General features: G+C 41.0%; 1 protein-coding gene across 2 annotated transcripts in view; it reads left to right on the top strand.

The window, feature by feature from the left end:
* Window positions 1-231: 231 nt before the first annotated feature.
* Window positions 232-20,739, top strand: part of ptprea (protein tyrosine phosphatase receptor type Ea) — a 61,223-nt gene continuing 40,715 nt past the window's right edge. For both annotated transcript variants that reach the window (XM_020644724.2, XM_020644723.2), the window contains exon 1: window positions 232-380. The gene's annotated coding sequence lies outside the window, so the exon portion shown is untranslated. The remainder of the gene's footprint in view (window positions 381-20,739) is intronic.

Below are 20,739 nucleotides of genomic sequence, written 5' to 3'. Positions count from 1 at the left end.
AAATGTTGTCAAAAAAGTATTTAAAAAAAAAAAAGTATGAAATCAAAAGGGAACCACTTTGCTGAAAAGATTAGCCTTCCACTTGTGTTATGGAAATGTTGTAAACGCCCATCCTCTGCCTTCATTGTGTTCCCGTGAGACTCCGTTAGACTCTGTGAGGTTCAGGTCCTCTGGTTTCTTGTAACACCGCTTGTGGCCGCAGCGTGTCTCCCTCTCTTCGCCGAACAGGGACCGGATCCGTGTGCTCGCTGACAGCCAGCTCTGTTATGTTGGAGTAAACACAAACTCCTCCTTTCCCGGTGACAGGCGGCAACACCGAAGCATCGCCTCGCCTTTTCCAGCACACTCCGCGCTCTGGACTTAATGTCGAAGACATCCAGGTGAGTCATATGATTTGCTTTATGTCATCGTCTTGTCTTCTGCGTCCTGACTCGTGTTGTGGCGCGTGGAAAACGTCAAATGTTCTGTCATTTTTCAGTCACATACTACAGCGTTACCTGTCCGTTACGCACAGCAACGTACCGTAGATTCTTTGTGTGTGTGTGTGTGTGTGCGTTTGGAGGGGTGGGGGCTGAACCGAGTATATCAGGTGCAGGTACAGCTTGGACATGGCAAGTCACACAAACCATCGTTTTAACTAATGTTTTTTTTTGTTTTGTTTTTTTAAACCGTGTGTTTTGAATAATCTGGAAGCTCTCCGTTTGACAACCTGCAGCGACACATTCAGCCGGTGCGTCAATATGGGTTAATGGAACAAGCGCTTGGAGTTTCTGTCCTCATCTCAACCTTTTGTTTTTTATTTTCCCTCCTTTATCTGTTTTTGTTTGTCGTTTGGATTCAAAAACATTGAAGATCACTTTTCAGATAGCTCGACTGTGTGGGCTGCAGTTCAGCCAGTTTATCGTTTAGGAGAAAACAGGCTATGCTGGTATCATGGAGAAATATGCTCAGACTTGTCAGGGGACTATTCCCCTTTTTCATAGTTTTCTTCAGATTTTGACTCTTCTTTAATATGCTATTGCTCGCGTAAATGTTGGCTGCATACATTTAAATTAAGTGGGGGTTTGTAATGTCATCATTATTGGACACAATATATTCATTCCCAAAGGAGAGGTCTGGTCCCTGGGAGGTCAGAGGTCAGAACCAGGAACAGATCAGCATCCATGCAGCAGATTGTCTATGGCAGGGTGCCGGGTAGAGGGAAGGAGAGATCAACAGATGTTTAATGAACTAAGACACCATAGAGACTGTGCTACACTGACCATGAACAAGAGAGCAGACTTTGACATCCTTTACGAATGAAACACTTTAATTAGGGCACCGTTGCGAAAAATGAAATTCTGTCAAAGTGTCATAGAGAAAATAATTTGCTTAACTTTTGTCACATAAGTCTGCCCGACTGATATGGTAATCCTTAGACTGATTTCAATAGCAATATGATGGCTGATATAAAGAATTTTTGGCAATTTGCAGTTATTGGACAGGACAGCTGACAAAAAAAGGAATATGGGCAGAGAAGAGAGAGCCTGAAGTTGAACCTGCATCCATTGTGTTGAGGACTATAGCCTCTTTATATGTATGTGGGTCTCCTGCTCTACCAACTGATCCTGACCGGCGCCTCTTTTCGAGAGCTTGTGCAGCAGGAGATCTTGTCTGTGTTGACTGCATCAGCCCCACTCAGAAAACACATACCTTAATATAACAGAACGTTCTCCGTCATTCATTCTGTGGAAGTCGTTTTTGACACTTGCTCAAATCTCCTGAAACTAAATGACCATTTCAGGATGAGCTGCACGTGTGAATTTAGCCAAAGTTTTTTCCTGCCAGCATCCTCAGATTTCTTTTTTTCAAGTCCGAGTGAGCTGATGTGTGTGCTGTTGCTGTACATAAAACCCTTACGTATCAACATTGGAAACAGCCAGCTCACATAATTCATGTTAGAAAGATGCTGCTCAATTCCTATGAAACGGCTCACTTTTGTAGAGTGAATGACGGAGCAAGGCAGACTGATGCTACCTCAAGGATCCACAGATGTGGTGCAAAAATCATTTTGGATTTAGCTATTGTAACTTCTCACACTCTTAAAAAAAGCTCTTAGTATATGATTGAAATCTGAAAACCACACAGAGCTTTTATTCTACTGAAACAGCTACCAAACTTTAGCTCAAACCAAAGACCTACTTTGAAGAAACAGTGGCTGGATTATTTTCAACTTTCAGTTTGGTTTTCATGTAGCACCCTCATGATGTATTATCCCATATCTTGATTTTGTCTTTGCTTTCTCTTTCGTCTCAGTACGAGGCCGGTCTGTAATATTCCGGTATGAACTCCACTCCAATTATACAGTTTGGACCTTGGGAAGAAAGGGGATAGCTGTGGCAGAAGCTAATGAGAACGCAGTGAAACAAACACATAGTCTTTGCTCGCCGAGACAAATGAGAATGTGTTCGGATTCGGGAAGAAATCACATTTGACTGCTGAGTGCTGGAGGCAGATTGATTTGACTTTCATCACATTAGAGTTTGTGCTTGTATTTGAGAGTTTAATCTCTGCCTGGATATAAATGAGGAGAATAACAGCTGTGTATCCAATCCAAGCAATGATGTATTTCACGGCTGGGACTAATTTATCAAAGAAATAAGAGGTTGTTTGTTCTTGTGTCTTTTAATCAAACAGTGCAAATACTCAACAGGCTTTTAATTGCTGTAGATATTTCAAACCTTCCTGTTTGACACACTACCAAGATGGTGTTTATACTCGTGTTTTCCTCTGCTATAGTCAGAAATGTAAAATGGCGTATTGGAAAGCTCGGTGAATGTTATTTGAGCGTGGGTGTGCAGGGTGAAACAAACAGATGTGGTGATTAATGAAATGCACAGTGAGTTAGAGAGGGAGGCGCTGAGCATACCTGAAGTTTCTTCCAGCTCGCTTGGGTTCAAACCCTCAAAAAAACACCCACCTGGAGCTGATCCCAGCAGCGTCTTTCATTCTGCCTCCTCTCTTAATCTTGGAAATTCTCAGATTCCTACGTCGGGACAACATGCTGGGCTGCGCTCTACAACACCCTGCTTGAAGGTATGCTTCTTTCCTAGAATAGGCGGAGAAGGAACTAATTGGTAGAGAATCAAGACAACTATGGATGAGTCTTGTTTGACCCAGGACTTTCCTGATATATGCTGGCAGAAATAGCCCGCTTTCGAAAGAACAGCTCATGAATTAGGCAAAGGAATTGTCATGGCAAGATCTTCGTTTTTGTCATTTTTCTGCTTGCCTTAGTGGAAGCTTGCTATGGCGCATTAAGCTGCAGCATGTTGCAACCGTAGGCTTGTTTGTGCTTGCAGCTAGGGCTACAGAATGCAAACCCTGCAGCCTGCCTTTGGATGTTGGCATCACGCTTAAATGATTTAGTAATGATAACGTGTGCTATTAGCCATGCAGAGTGAGGAGATAAGAATTTAACCCTCACCTTGCTAAGAAATTGACTTAAAAACACACAAAGTCATGACATGAGTAATGAGAGGGGGTCGTTTGGTGAAAAGTAACAGCTTGAATTGTCGCTGACAGTGTTTTTAAACAGAAAAAAAGGGAGAACTAAGATCGAAAGCAGGTCCAAAAGCGCAACAAGAACAGAAAAACCAAGAAAAGCTGAAACGGAGCATGTTAGAAGTGTTTTGCTTCCTGCTTGGATAACTTTGGTTGGATCTGGAAAGCCCCATAGCCTCATAGTGAGGTGGGACCTCAGTGACACAGAGAGGGGTGCGTCTCCATCAGAAGAGGCCTTAATAAAACACATGGCCACTGCAGGGACAGTCTACAGCTGTGCAAACTGCTACCTGCAACCCTCCCCCTCATGCATCCACACACAAACACACACTCACACACACTCGCCATCTCATCTGCGTTACACCCGCAGATTCTGCTGGAGAAGGCAACTAAGGCTTTACTGTGGATTGTGATAGATATATGTACAAACTCCAGCTGTCCAAGATTTGTCTTTGTTTACTATCAGCTGCGTTTAAGGCTTAGCTGGGCCACTGCAGTATTGAAACAGCTGGATCGAGATCAAGGTTCTCCCTTTTTAGATGCGTCAGTGCTCACCCACCATCTGTTCAAAGAAGCACTGGAAGTTGCTCCTCTGAGATAAAAAGTGAGCTCGAGCACAAGAGACACTAGAGAGGGATAACTTTTACGAGGAGATCAAAAGAATCAATCTGTCATTCCTAAATAGGGCTTCAACCGGTTAGAAACTTAGCTTGGACAGCACTTCTCTGTTCTTATATGTGTTTTTTTGACTAAGGGGTCATATGGGGTCAAAAAGGCAACAATTGATCACTCTAGGTTAACTGTGAGAACTGCAAGTTCAGACTGATGCTTAATCCAAATAATGCATTTCAGGCAGAGGCACCCCTCCAGTTTTTAATTACTGAAGGTAGATTTATGAGTAGAGTCACCAATATATTTGGCTGATATTGTCTGATCACATACAGGTCAATTACAGAAAATAAAATGCAGAAAACAATGCATTGGGGGGATTTGGAAACAGTTTCATCGATTAGTTTTTTTTCCCAACAGAAAGCCATCAAAACCATTGTTTACAATACCTTCAGCACTGTCCGCAGACATGTAATGAGCATAGAGGCTCAGCAGAGGTGATCAGCTCTAGAATTGATTGACAACTCTGAGAAAAGTCCATTATTCTGTAATTAACTTGTTTTAGAAACATGTCTACAAAGTATTTTTCCAAGTCAATTTGCTGCAAAATTGGTGTCCAGTGCATTCAGAAAAACTCTATTTCTGCTCCAGCTGATAAATGTACTACTCCACCTGGTTTATGTATTACCCAAAAATCCTTTTGGTCTGCTGATTTTACTTACACTAAAAACCCAGTTTTTGTACACAGCCCTGCCCCTTTAAATGGGAAAACCAACAAATTGCCCAAACTAACCTTACAGTATAATTTCAGCCTAACAGCAACAGGTAGAGTCTGTGCACTGTACTCCAGCTCATGCCATCATTCTGTCTTCCACATGAGGAACGGAGCTATATCATGTAAGCAATAAAGAATAATTTGACCTAATGATGCTCACTTACTCTAAGACAGCACAGATGCAATATTGCCTGTTAAGAGTTTCCCTAGTAATGCATGTCCATTAATATGAGGGTATCTGAAGTCCCATTGAAGCAAGGAGGGACATTCATTTGTACGGTAGTTGGGTTCATCTATCAGCATATTGTTTTCTAGAATCGCACCTTTTAAAAATTGTGATGTCTATTGTAGCAACATAAATATTTCGTTGTCCAAATTGACATCTTGGGACCTCTTGGGGGCTACTAAACCCAGGTTTTGAACCACAAAGCTAAGCCTTTCTGGTTTGAATAAGAGTCTCTTGTGCATGTAGTGCATGATGTCACTCCAAAAAAGCTGCCCAGTAGTCAGTCATATGGGTGTATTCCCCCCTTCAGGCAACACATAGTTTCTCTATTGTATTTGTGTCAGTCGCTACATGAGCACATTACAAAGTGCACCACAAAGCTCTTAAAAGACACATTACAAGAGATTGAGCGGTGACCTTGGCAGTTGTTTTATGGGTCTCCAAAGAGAAACACATTGTTTAAAACCACTGTGATCTCTGTGTTTTTGTCTGCCTTTAAGCTTGTACTGCAGATAGAGTGACAGAAAGGCAACAGACTGGCTCACAAACTCCCCTACTTAACATTATCTGCTTAAGAGGGCACATAGTGACAGATGTGATTTTAAATAAGAACTCATATGACTTTTGAAAAACTTTTAGGGCAATAAATGGAAACCTAATTGGTTGACCTGCTCAGGGACAGCAGGGTGGAGCCCAGAAGAGATTAACTCCCCGTGCTATGTGGCCTGATTCTAACTGAAGTGAAAGCAAACATCTCCAGCTCTGGCATTAAACATGTTTCAATCCACCTCATTTTATCTGAATGAATGACTAGCAAAAGTAAATATTAAGGTTTCTGTGGAAAGCAAAAGTAGATCCACAGGCTTGTTCGTATCGCCCTGACAGCCAAGAGGAAAAACAGAGTGATGCCATTGTGGATTTCCTTTGGGCTGTTTGTGTGATCTTTGTGTGAATCTGTTACACAGTCACCTTACATGAGACGTCACACCCACACATTCCTAGAGAGCTTCATGTTTATGATAATGTCAAAGGTCTCTGGAGTTGAAAGATGATGCAAATAGTGTGAAACTTAGGCCTGCTACTTAACATGTGTTCATGGAATAACGGATGTCTCCTTATCGTCTTCGATACAGCATTTTTATTTTATTTTTCAGGGCCAATCTTTGTCAGCTGATTAAGATTTGGCTACTATAAATGAAGCGGCTATTTGTTTCTCTTTTTTTTTAATATCAGTTCTGTGCAAAACCAACCTCTCAACAAGTGTCATGTGCACCTGTAAGTTGCACGTTTATCAAAGATTTCCATTACTGCCAACTGTCAGCAGGACATTACAACATTTCCAGCTTAATACTTAATAGTATTGACTCATTTATTACATTTGACCAGTTCTATAATTGAAGTCTTTGAGCAAGCTAATGTTAGCAACAACTCTGCTCATAGTTCCTGAGGTCTGGCTAAGGAGCAATGGAGAAACAGAATTATGAAGTGTCCCTACTTTATTGGTTGATTCAATTTACCCATCTGTTCTGCTCCAACAACAAAAAAATATATATATATATATTGAATACTCACAGGTGTCTCTACCTAAAGACAAGCTTAGCGTGTCCAAGCAAGTTAGCAGCAGCTAGCTTTTGTCAAAGAAACAGCTTTTTAATGTCACCCTGCTTTTTCCAGTTGTTTTTAAAAGTTTTAAATACTGGGTCTGATTAATTTGGAGTTAAGGAGACCTCTGTCGATAATTCAGCTGACAGTAAAAACCTTGTGAAAGATAGTTACTGAGGAGAAATTTTGAGACTTTGTATTTAAAGTGAACATGTCATGCTGTAGCTTCTACATTGCTTGGTGTACAAAAACCCCAGCGTAATAAAAGCCACTGACATTTGACTGAAAAACATGAACTGACAAAGAATTGCTATTAAAACATTTCCAGCTGACTTTATTAATGGACCAGATCATGTTATAACAAGCACCTTATAACAATCTAACAGCACTGCAGCCTTTCTAGCGTTAGCTTATGGGCTATCGATAAAAAAAACCTTGTGACCAATGAAAACTTAAGGGTGGTTAAGAGACTCAATTTGAAAGAGTAAATTCTGCCATGCTGTTCCTCCTACAACGACAACATTTTAAAACAAAAGTGCAAAGTTACGTCTGAAAAATTGCAGTTAAAGCCAGCCTGTGTCTTTATGTTTGTTTGATACAAATAATACATTTTAGGGAATAACCCTCATTAATTACTCTTTAATTTGATTTTTTTTCTTGCTTGAGTACAAACAAGTTAAGTGTTTTTTAATTGATTCCCGAGCAGCAGGCGAGAGTGTCTCACATGGTGATGGTGCATATAGAAACAGTGATTTTTTCCCCCCTCATTTCTGCAGCACCATAAACTCTTAAGGCTGGCTGGGAGACGCATCAAGGTCTCAGCCAGCCTTGTGACTTATGTTTTCAGCCTTTGCATGTGTCAGTTTTTTTTTTTTTTTCTGTGCCATGTATCCGCACATGCAATAACTTTTCCATTGCACCTCATAAAATGTCACCATGATCGGCTGCAGCCAAGACTGCTGTATTCACTGGAACGTTTGTGTTGGATCATGTCTTTTTAACAGTCTTGCTTCATACACAGTTGCATAATAACGTGTTTTGTTGGATAGGTGACAGCCTTTCAGATACAGATGATCATATATGATATGAGACGCTGGGTGTGACGTGTTGAGAGAGTAAGTGAAAGAGGAAATAATGGCTTGGCTGTGTCACTACAAAGGTTGTTGACATGTAGGAGTACAGTGCTTTATGAATAATGGATGCAGACTAAAGCAGCCCATTTCCTATTCATTCTTCCAAGGCTGCTGCCACACAGGGAGTTGTGTGTGATCATCATGTCAGCGCTTCAATATTTTCCCTGTGCTTACTGTAATACGATGCAGTTTGAAGGCACTGTAGTGACTCCAATAAACATTTTTACACAAGGCGTCATTCAGAAGTACTGCTTATTGGAGTTGATCGTTTTATCACTTAAAAAAACAGAACAACCAGTTAAACACAGCAGCACTTGTAGACTCACTACAGAGAGTAAGGAGAACATTTTTCTTCAGTTCTGTTCCTCTGAAGTTTTATTCCTATTGTAGTTGTAATAATAAAAAGTGTTACAAAGGGTTACAAAGGGTTAATTCAATGTCTGTGTTATCACTTTTTGTGCTGAGCTTAAAAGGAAATGGAGAGCCAGCTCAGATCTCTTCATCTAAAGTCTTTTACGTCTGACTTTATGTGAAGCTTTGTAGAGTTCAGGCCCTTGTGTGACTGTGATGGCTGTGTCTAAATGAGCGCGGTTAGCTGCTGCATTGAGCCGTGGTCAGAGGTTAGCAGACATGATGCCCTGCATGCTGATGTGCATGCAAGGCCCTGGCAAAGAGCATAAAGTGATAATGTATGGAATGATAATTACAGCTGATCTGCATGATATAAAAGAGCAAGGTTAAAGGTAGTCTGGAGCATGCAGTGTGTGGGGGGCCCGATGAGGTGAGGGACCTTGATCATGCTTAATTGTATTGGATTCCTGTCAGTGCTTGAGGGTGTTTTTTCATCTGATGATTTAGTGACAGAACTGAACAACTATCTGTAAAAAAAGGACAGGATATGGTTAAGAATAAACGTAAAGATAACCTCACTCAGAGATTGAAGGATAAGCAGAAACATCACGACCTGCATAAGTGATTGTCAAAAGTGATGCACACAGTAGTCAGCCAACAGGTATCCATCTCCATAGCTTGCTATCCATTGGCTACATTCTGACCATGATAAAGCCTTTGGTAGAAACAGACAACTGTATGGTGCTTCTGATGTAGCCAGCGGTAATTCAGAGAAGCGAAGTAAAACATCTCTAGGCCAAGACAAGAGAGATGAGGTCTACAACCAGACTCTGAGCTGTAATTATATGCAAATGTCTGTTTATAGAACATTATATCAAGCTGGAAACGTTTCTAACTTAAGGTGTATCTATCCAGCGCTCTGATTATGCACAGTAGTGTATCTCCTGACCCCCCCCCCCCCCCCCCCCCAAGCCTAAATTACTTTTTAAACTGCTTCATCAGCTAAGGACAGTTTAAGAAATAAAACCTCCATGGGTCCAAAATTCATAATGAAAGAGTAAGAATTTACCTGGTTTGCAGTTTGAGGTATCTGGAAGCACTTTCAGAGACATCTCTTGTGTAATTGGGGTCTATAGGGAACATTTTCTTGAGACACATGGGATTTTTTTGCGTCAAGAGACTACAGGGCAAAATTCGAAGGATGGTTGTGCATTGCAGAAAGGTTTTAAAATTACATTCATGAAGCCTTACAGGGCAGCTAACAAGAATGCAGACTCTAAGGTTCCTGTTTGATTGTTTAAGTGCAATGGGGAACAAAAAGATGCAAACCTTGCCTCCTCAGACTTTGTGGTACTGCTATTTTGGTTCATACATATACCTCAGTTAAACGTGTTAACATACTAGTTGAGAGTAAATACTGACCAATATAGTGGGGTTGTTAGTTTCCGATGAAACAGTTATATAACTGGTCTTATCTCTCTGATTTGGACACAAACAGTCACGTCAATAGTGAATGAAATAAGGAAAATTGTTGTCATATTGTTGCTGGTTTGTTACATAAAAGCACAATGTGAAAAAACATCATTCCTATCAAACACGAGGAGCAGATTAGTTCTAAATATTCCAGCGAAGATAGCTACAAGAAGATGTTTTGGTATGTGGATGTGTACGCTGAATTCACAAATATCATGTTTACCCTTGACAGATTTTCTAATAGGCTGCCAGAGTTTATTTATTAATTCATGTTGTAGGGTGGTGATTTTTAAGCCTGCTGTTATGACACTGTTTGATTAATGGGGCACTCCATTCTGATAATACTGATCAAAGACACTGTTCCAGATGTCAGCGCACTAATAAAAACCTCATATCTCATTATTGAATAGTCCTTATATTACTATAATGCATTTCAAACTATGGCAGCGTGTGCTGTTCCTGTACAAAAAGACATGTCTGTGATGTATTTTCTGACTGATGTATTTTCCTATCAGAAAATACATCACAGAGTCATCAATGAGGGTTATGAGTTGAATGACAATAGACGTGGTCCTCCTCGTCCGCAGGGAGGTTTAGATTGAATCATCTATGTAAGATAATACATGCAACCACACATGTTGACTTTGCCATACTTGTTGACTTTGACTTCAGCTCTGGATATCTAACCTATAAATGCTATGCAACGTTAAGGTTAAAAACTCAGTCGGATTGCACTGGTTACAGGTCCACATTCATGCTTTCTTTGTTATCATTTTGGAGCATTACTTCTGAACAAAACGAAACTGCTTTATGTCTCTAATCCATGCAACATTTGGTCGTACAATATGTTGTCCCACTGGGAAAGCAAACTGTTGAGGATAACACTCTTCCAAACACTGCCAAACCCTTTTTCAGTGCTCAGCCAGAAACAATGCCAGATTCATTTTCATTCACTTACAATGATGGCATATTTGTTTTTCATAATTACAGTCTGCTTTGATGGCAGCAGAGATTCAAACACTAGGAGCTATTTCTTGTTCTTTTTTTAACAAAGATGGAAAGAAAAAACGCCATGCATGCAGGTTGCACTATTTCCATTTTGCTGCTGAAAGTAAAACTCTTAATTGAGTGATGATATAAATATATGCAAAATATCAATAATGCAAAGAATCCATGTGAAACTGGTGCTTCATGTTAGCATTCGTCATTCCCAGGCAATGCATAATCAGCAGCTTATTTGCATTTTAAGCAAATTACCTCCTTAACTGTCTTTTGTGGAATGTTTTTTTTGCAAGTGTACATAATCAACTAAAATGATGGAGGTAGGCATCTTGGTGCAGCTAAAAAACAACAACAAACAAGTTTTAGGAAATCAGTTAAAACTGGTTCTGCAGCTTACAATTTGAGGTCGATATTTTTATTGCCGTTTTGTTTATAAAAAAGACAGGAAAGCCCATAAAAGTTTCCAACGGTTTAAACAGGCATCACTAGATATATGGAGTTTTATATGGATATTTAGTTTCCATTCATACAAAACGGAGGGAAGCAAGTCCTAAATGGAAGAAGCTTAAACAATAAAATATTTGAACATATTTGCTTGAAACATTTATTCAATTAAAGAAATATAGTTATATTGTTTGACCTAACAGGTATTTGAATACTCATTTACGTCCCTGGTTTTAGTACTTGTGGAATTTAAGGTGTAAAAAATGAAAAAGAAAAAACAAAAACAAAATGAATGGTGTTTTATGACCATCCATCCATCCATTATCTGTATCGCTTTTCCCATTCGGGTTTCCCGGAGCTGGAGTCTATCCCAGCTGTCATTGGGCGAGAGGTGGGGTACACCCTGGACAGGTTGCCAGTCCCAGTTAATCACAGGGCTGACATGTAGAGACAGACAAACAGCCACACTCACATTCACACCAACAGGCAATTTAGAGTCACCAATTAACCTAATGAGTAAGTCTCTGGACTGTGGGAGAAAGAGGCTCCTATCCAACGGGGATTAAAACCAGAAACCTTCTTCTTTTGAGGCAACAGCACAAACCACTGCACCACGGTCGCTAACCGTGTTTTGTGACCATATGATGTCAAATTATTGGTTTGGTTAAAAATGTTACGGACCTTGGTGTTCTGCCAAAAATCTGTTGACTTGATGCAACAAATGGATGTAAGACAAACAAAATCCCACTTGAATAAGTTTAACATCATTAAATGGAGTAAACAAGCTCTATATCTTCTTTGATATTAATGAAGTGGACATGATTTACTCGAGAGCCGTTGCTATCCTCTTTCATTAATACAGCACAAGTCTTGGAGACATACTGTAGTGCTAGCTACATATGGTGATGATAATTGAGCAACATGTGCTGACAGCCTGGTTCCTCTTGTATCCGCCCACACGTCCTACTCAAACAGAGAGACAGTAGTGTGTTGGCCAAGAGTACCAGCATTCATAAGCAGATATGGATTATTATTGTCTCTGCTATTTGTTGAAAAACCAAGACATGGACGCAGATGAGTTACAGAAACCACACTAATGGTGCGTCTCAGGGCTGAGTATCACACAGTGCATCTCTTTGTAGGCAGTACCAAGTCTGTGGGCGGCTGTTCTCACAAACGTCTACTTTACCGCTGGTGAACCACACATGTTCCGAATCCCCCTGCCTCCACTCTCTCTGCATCTGGAGCTTAAACAGAAGAATAAATATACATTACAGGATATGTATTTTTAATGCTGAGAGTCTGCGTCCCCCCGTGGGGCTCCTCTCCTCCCTGTGCACAATGACTAATTTGTTATCCTGCATAGAAATTACACAGGCTCTTTAGAAAACAACCAAACAGGATGGCCTCATTTGTGCATACATGTTTTTAATTAGAGATGTACTTCTACCTGCCTTGCTGCTCTTGTGGTTCAAAGACGATAGTCAAATATGTGCTTCAACCATTACCTGCTATGTAGTTTTCATCCCCTCTATGCAATTCCACATTTCATGTTACAACCTGGAATTGAACTGGGCTTTTGAATTTGGGCTTTTTTCCCATTTGATAAACTAAAATAGTCCATATTCCTTAGTTAATGGTTTCAAAGCAGAGCATTCAAAGCATTTTATTTATTTTTGTTTGTACATCATTTTGAGAATCTCCTTCCACTTCAGATTTATGGACCATTTTGTGTTGGTACATTACATTCAACCCCAAGAAAACCCATTTTCAAGAAGGTGAACCGTGACATCATATTGTTAAGATTAAGATTTACTTTATTGATTCCAGCAAGGGGAAATTCTGTTTTTACACTCTGTAAGTCATGCAACACACACGTAGGCTGAAATATACACACATGCACAAACAGGATCCTATGGACATGCACTAATGGAGGGATGTCAGAGTGATGGAGCCGCCCCCCTGGCAGGCGCTCCTGAGCTGGTGGTGGGTAGGGGGTTTGGTGCCTTGCTCAGGGGCACCTTGCCAGTGCTCAGGAAGCGATCTGGCACCTCTCCAGCTACCAGACCAACTTCCATATTTGGTCCGCACCGGGACCCAACCCAAGTCCCTACAGACTGAGCTACTGCTGCCCCCATATTGTTAGGTTCAATGGCTTTGAATACATATATTCATTGATTGCATGTGATGCACAGACACATTTTCCCAGAGTTGTTTGTTGGGGTTTGCACATATGGAGCTTGCCTGTAACTAGTCCCACATTTCCTTGTTTACCTTTTTTTTTTACAAGTGCAATCTCTCTGGCCTTAACATATTTTCATCTTTTATCTGAACTTGTGGGCAGCCAAGTGTGACACATGGCTGACATTAGAGGCTGAAAAATGCCCCCTCTGTTTGCTCAAGTGAGGGGCTGCAAAACGGCGGACCGGAAAAGGGATCTGATCATCAGATCTGTTTTCCCTGGAGAGGGAAAACGCCTCGCTCTCTGAACACACAGAGACACTCCCTCATCTGCACTCTTTTATGACCGGCTGGGATGAACTACTGTAAGATGAGGAGCCACACAGAAGAGGCTCCAGCTGCATGCTGGGATATGCCTCCAAACATGGACCTCTTTTGTAATTATGTGGTGTTTCTTGTCATGTATTGTTTGATGTGAGGCATGAATGTTGAGTCTGTTGTAGGCAGCATTTAAAAACCAATCTACTTTGTGATCACAGAGTTGAGCCATCAGTGATGCATCTCATTCCCCACTTGGCTTTACTAATAAGCATCAACTTTGCATCATTGGCAATGAAAACCTTTCCTTAATAGGCAGAAACCCTGAGCAGGACTAAAGTTATTTGGAGAAAGTCATCTGCTAGATTGGAATAGGCCAAGAAAATTTGAGTTTTTTAAAGAACTATATTGGAACAAACAGGTCAAGCAGACTGACAGGGAGATGTGCAGACAGAAACAAATACAACAACAGAAAACACAGACTTATAGTTGGAAATAATAACTGCAAGAGGAAGTAAATAAAAGGCTCTCCATGACATCCAGCAGCTTGGCTGCAGCAGGGGACTAGTTAGCCACTCAGTTAGCCGGAGAGACGCCGTCAGACTCAAGGCAAAAACTCATTAGTGTGGACTAGTTGGAGTCCATTTTCATCCCGTTCAGCTTGAGCTACTCGCTGTTTTCTCACGTGTGCCAACAGAAGGTCCTTCAGCTATGTGCACTTTAGTCCTAAAAGCAGCCCGAGCTCCTGCTGCTCTGCTTGATTGTTTTCATTAGTCTGCCGGCGGTAGCCTTGCGTTAGCCGCCACGGTGGCTGTCGTTCTCCATCAGCTCCATTAAAAAAATATAGGAAGGTGAAGCAGAGGGTTTTGTTTTTCATAGCCTCCCCACCCATGTTGTTACTATCATATCAATGTGGAGCCTGATCTAAAACCTACACGCTCCAGGCCATGCGTTTCACTCTACATTCCTGTGCCTGTAATGGGTTGTCGTCAGAAAAATGTAAAAAAGGGGGGGGTTGGGTGGAATAAGGAAGGAGAGAAAATAAGGGGGGCTGGGTGAATGTTACACTTCAAACTACAACCACAACTGGGGAAGATGAAACAAAGGCAGCTCTGGTTTCTTGTGCCAAAAGAGAACCAACCCCCCCCCCCCCCCAATGATGAAGAGGAATTTTTAACACGTCTTTTATTTGCATTGCATGTGTGCAATTAGGTTTCTTTAGCTCCTGCTGGGGTGATGGAGGCAGGCATCTCCTCTCTCAAAGTACACAGCTATTGGCAGAGATGACATGTGTGGGCCAGCATGGTTTTATTTGTGTTTATGTCCAATTTGTTTGGGTTGTATTTATTGGGGAGTGATATTCACAGGAGTGTGAGGAGAGGAGCTGATCAGCAGAGGGTAAACAATAGCTGGAGTAATTGATTGCGAATACTATTTTTTATCATCAGTCAATCATTATGAAGTTATATTTCATTCATAAATCAAAACATTTGCTCCCCCTTGCAAAAGGCTGTGGGGCATCAAAGCACCTGCATTGTCTCTTTTAGTCACAAAGCATCGGTACAATATCTCTTTGGCTCTTGTCTGAGTTTGCTGTTTTACATTTGTATCTGCAGACTTTATGACACGACAGAGATACAATAGCCTATTAAGCAAGGCATTCAAGACTTTGTTCTGGAACAGTAGTCAGGTTGATTAGCAGGAGCGCACTCAACACTTTGGATCTATGGAGGCCCAGCAGATTTGAAATGGTTTTCTGTCAACACTCTGCAGTGTATAATGCTCTGAGAACAAGTGACTCTCCTGTTTTGAGTTTTAATAACCGTCTCACCGCGTCCGGTCACAAAAATACATTTTGGAACGTGAGAATATGAATAAATAGGCTTATTGGAAATATCTCAAGTCTGAACATTTTTTTAGATTTAATTGCAAATGAAGTTAGCGAGCATTGTTCATAGCTTTTCGTTCTCCTCTAAGCATTTTTTTTTGCAATGTCATCATTGCCAATTGAAATGAGACGTTAGCAGATTTTGTCATGTGAAGCTCTCTCGTAAAGTAAGCTAATGGTAGCTCAGTCAGAGGTTTAGAAAGTATTGAGACATACAACAGTCATTTGGCAACAGTTAATTCGAGGCAAGGCAAGATAGTCTATATTTAACATGCTAAAAGACTGCGTTGTTGTAGCTGGATATTCGAGCTAACGCTAGCAAGTGTGTTGTTTGAAGGTTATCTATGGATACATTTTGAATATTCTTAAAGCTCCTGTGGAGAGTTTTTTTCCCTGGCAAAGTTTCATGGGTGATACATTTTACTGATAAAAGAAAGCAGGAGGAGGGGAGATGAGATGAAGCACTTTGTCCACAGGGGGAGCCAAAATCAACTAAAATCTAAATTTCCACACTGGAGCTTTAATAATGTATGTTTGTTAAAAAGATGTATAAAAACGATACCTCCGATCACCTTTGACATAGCGATACATGACATGAAACGACCAAAAGAGTGAGGCTAAAAAGATACATCTCCTGAGCAAAAGGTCACCATCATCCTCTCCCTTTGTGGTTCATGAAGACAGGGAAATAAAAAAAATGTCCGGTTAAGAATGCTATTGTAAAGCTAACCTTTTATTTTTATCTTATTTATAATAAAATTAGACCATAATTTTGCTCTTAAAAAAATCAGTTTTGGTGCTTTAAGCTTGTGCTTAGATGCATTAGACACAGGTTAAATACATGAAATACGCCAATATTTCATGTGACAAGAGACAAGAGTTGGACTAGCTGTTATTGGCTTAGAAGGACTTTGTTGATTTTTTTTACATCAGAGATACCAGGCTGTGCTTGTTTATGTGCTCAGATCTTCATCTCTCATCACTGTTGTCACAATGACAAATGTATGCTGTGTATTAATACATTTATGTGGGATTTTACTAATCCACTGTGTGGCTGCATTGAGAAGTTTTCCTCCTTTGATGGGGTTATGGCAGCGTGTCAGAGAAAAGCTGGAGTGAATTCCAACAGCCTCCCTCAGAGTCACGTCAGCTGATTGGCAGCTACTCTGATGTCATTTGTTTTTGAGGGGCAAGGACAGGTCACGCTGGCTGATCTTTGTTCCTCTTCAACTCCTCTCTCTCCTCCTTCTCTCTCTGAGATCGTTCCCCTCCTCCCCTTCGACACATCACATATCAGATTCTCTGCTTTTTTTTCTTTTTCAGTTTTTCTCATTTAAACATGAAAATCAAACATGTAAACTGTGAATTAATGCATGCTATAGAAAACTGAACGTAAAAATGTCTCAAACATTGAATGATGATGCCACAAATATCTCCTTTTCCTTTTAATCAGACTTCAGTTTTTAAGTCTAGCTATAGCATGAGACAATCATACCACCATTAACTAGATTTGAGCTTTGGCTTGACGTTTTAGTTAATACATAAACCAAAACATGACTAACGCTCTTCAGGTGGTTTGAAGTGCCTGTAACCATCACTTTAAAAATCTCTTCTTTTTTTTTCATGTTCGTTGAAGGCTTATAATTCTTGCATCAATTAAGCACAACGAACAAATGTGTAGGCTTTCATCTAAACATTTGAAAACATGTCCGGAAAGTTGAGTGCCATTTTTGACCCAGTAAATGTAAACTAGTAACTCTTAATGTTTCCTGTTAATATGAAGCCTGTTTAAGATGAAACAGTCACTTTTAACCTGTTTCACAATATTTAGCTAAATTTATAGGCTAATTGGAGTTGTTGAGGTCTTAATCGGACTAATCCAGTCTGATTGTTGGGGATTCTGGGGATCTTGGGCCCCTCTTTGGACTGTGAGGCTTTTCTGCTCGTCTAATCACTCCTGACCCTGTTAGGAAAGAGCCCTCCTTTGTTACTGCGCGGTACTGTCAGTTCTGGGGGAACAAAAAGAGCCATTGTCTTCCATTGCAGCGACTGGGATAGAAGTAATCTGCAGCCGTAGAGCGGCCTCAGGATTGCTATAATCCCGATTCAGTATTAATGACAGTCTAATCCACACATTTCTGACCCTCTGGAGAGGCTGACATGGCATCTCTGTTGTTATTTGCTTGTGTAATGTCACTGATTCCAAAAGAAAAAAGGGTGGGGGGGGGGGGGGGGGGGGGGGGGGGGGGTTGCTTTCGGCTTATGTCACAAGGGAAGCAATATCCTGTTCAGATTTTGTGTGCTGTGTATGCCAAGATGCTGCGGTTGTCTGATAGCGGCGCAGACAAAGCAGAGCTGTCATGTTGCCTGATTCGTCAGATACAAACGTGGATTCACTTTGAGTGCGACCAGCGTGTCCGATGCACATGAAAATTATTTTGTGGTGTCTTTGTTTTTCTTTCTATTTCTGAAAGTATCATGCCTGAGACCAGCGGAATAATTGCATGTCCGTGTCGAGCATGCTGGTAGAATGGAGAGGGGCCATGGGGGTGTGTTTGTTCGCCCATCCACGACACGCAGCGGGGGCAAGTGACACAAATGGCAAAACGGTTCACTCAGAAGGGGCTCTTTTTTTTTTTTTCTCTGTTTGACACAAAGGGAAGCAGAGGTAAACTAGTACATGTGTGTGAAATCCATCACACAGCTGCTAGCTTGGCACAGTGATCAGTACCCCCCCCCCCCCCCCCCCCCTCCTTATCTCTTTTCCTCAGTACTGTGCACATGGGCCTTTTGTTTACAGCTCTCTCCAATGAATCCCACCAGTAATCCCTTTGACAGGTAGCACACCTCTCTGACAAAACTCAGGACCTTTCATTATTAAGTGATGGGGAAGACTGATTCTAGTTGTACTGGATTGCCAACTGGAGCTACTAAGTCAGTGTCAACACTCAGCCAACTGAATGAAACACTGTAGCTGTGTCTCAATTCATGGGTAGCGTCCTTTGAAGGACCCAGCCTACAAAAGGACCCCACCTTTGTAGCCTGCGTAGACATTTCAAGAAGATCTGGAGAGGGTCTCGTATACTTACGATACGAGTATTCCACATTTGCGTCACCAGCTTTCCCCTCCAGCTCGACCTCGACAGCTGAACCGGAACAAGCTAGCGTAACTAACATCACATATCTTGACTTATTATTTTTAGATGATTCTTAGTTTGGAGGCCTCTTTTGTTTTGGTAACTATTCTATTGAATGGAAACCAATAACTTACAATTAAGACTATATTACGAGGCTGCTTGAGAATCAACCAGCTCATTTGAAAAGGACAGGAGGACATATTTGTCTGCTCGATTTGGTCCTCAGAATGCACCCTCCAAAGGATGCAATCCTTGAATTGATTGACTGGATGGCAACCACAGAACAAGTTTGGGTTGGTAGTTCTGTAAATGGCCACTTCAGGCTGGTTCAAAAAGTGAGACAATCCCACTTAAGACCCATACTTAAAATACCATATAAAATACCATATATGTTAATGTGTTTAAATGATATAGACTGTGTCACTTGTCTGTGACTGACTTTTACTGTACAGTGTTTTCATATTGGCCCAAGCTTTCAAAGGAACTCAGGCTTTGTAAAAAGCTGGTGTTTGAGTGTGAAAAGTTGTTGCTTAGTGCGAATATAAGGCTAGTACAGAGAGAAAACCAGAAGTGCCTTTAGCTTTCTTAGAGTGTGCCCGGTGGAAACAGTTTGAACAGTCATGCAGCAAGTGAAAATATAAAGGGTTACAGAATACCTTTAAAGCTACAGGTTTAGTCTGATTAACATGCAAGGTTTAGAAGAGCACTGATGTTCTGGATCAATGGAGGCTAACGTCAAAGTCACAAAGAAGCACAGTTTTTTTTTTTATCACTGTGATGAACTCTGATGTAGTCGACTTCAAAATGCTGGGAAATTACTCTGCGGTTCACTTGAAGTAAATTATGCACAAGTGTGTCGGTTCTGGGTTTGTTTATTGGAGGAGAATAGAGGACAACATTAAATTTCTCAAACGGGGGAAAAAAAAGAAAGTGTTAAAAGATGGTTTGATCCTCTCAATGATCCTTTCATCTGAAACGTCTGGAACGATTCAAGAAACCACATTTAATGACAAGCTATAAATACTGCACATCATCCAGACAAATAAATTGTTCCCCCCGGAAATAAATCGCACCTGTCAATGTCGCCGTAGTTCATCTGTCATTTCACCGGCTGAATTTATCACCAGAATATCGCTGCAAAGCCTTTTTTAAAATGTAACATTATCTTGAATCAGCAGTCTCTGGGTTGTATATGAAGAAAATCAATGGTGTCACAGCTCCAGTGTGACCGGCCATCCATCAGTCTGTAAGCTGAGTGGAGCAGCTCCTGTAGATGATTTGCTGAATAGCCAATTTCTTGTTACCTGTTAAAGATGGAGTATCACATCACAGGCTACTCGAATCATAATTCCCCCCCCTTCCCCTCCTGGGTTGTTGCATCTCATAGGAAAGAGATAAGACAATTCTCCTCTGGATAATGTGTGTGTCAGGAGGAAATCCTGGGTTTTGCTCAACTCTTGAGTTTGTTCATGAAAAGTAAGAGATGTAATTCCATCGTGACTTCCCTTTTTAGAGACATCGAACTTGTGGTCATTGCATCTGGAAAATCTGATCCTTTTGCCCTCCAGGCGTCAGCCCGTGGCCTTCAGTATGTTTCACGTTACTATCAGATGATAGTACAGCTGAGTATTCACAGGACTACTTCCTGGAAGGAGGAGGGTATAGGGTGGGGGTTGTAAGTTCCCCTCCCTCTGCTTGATGGCTAGATTACAGTATTTACTCGCATGCACAGCCCGGCCTGCAGATCTGCTGAAGTGATGCCTTTGAAGACAAAGATGCAAGAGGTTTGTGGAGCTTATTTCCAGCGTTGTCTCCGAGTGCAGTGGATGTTTCTCTGTAAATCATCCATATCCTGTTGATTTAAGCCTAAAGGCAGCCTTCCTATGAGGGTTTACTTCATTTTGCAGGAATGCTTTTTAGTTATGAAAGGGCATCCTGGTTGTTTGACTATTATGATGTGTGTAGATGAAATGATGAATTCATAACAGCATGATACAGATTTCAGAGTTTAGGGGATGTTCATAGTGACAGTCCCTATAAAAATGTTACCATCTAAC

The sequence above is a fragment of the Labrus bergylta genome, chromosome 21 (assembly GCF_963930695.1).
Source record: "Labrus bergylta chromosome 21, fLabBer1.1, whole genome shotgun sequence".
Taxonomy (NCBI): domain Eukaryota; kingdom Metazoa; phylum Chordata; class Actinopteri; order Labriformes; family Labridae; genus Labrus; species Labrus bergylta.
The sequence above is the reverse complement of the archived record's forward strand: the minus strand, read 5'-3'. Positions and strand labels throughout refer to the sequence as shown.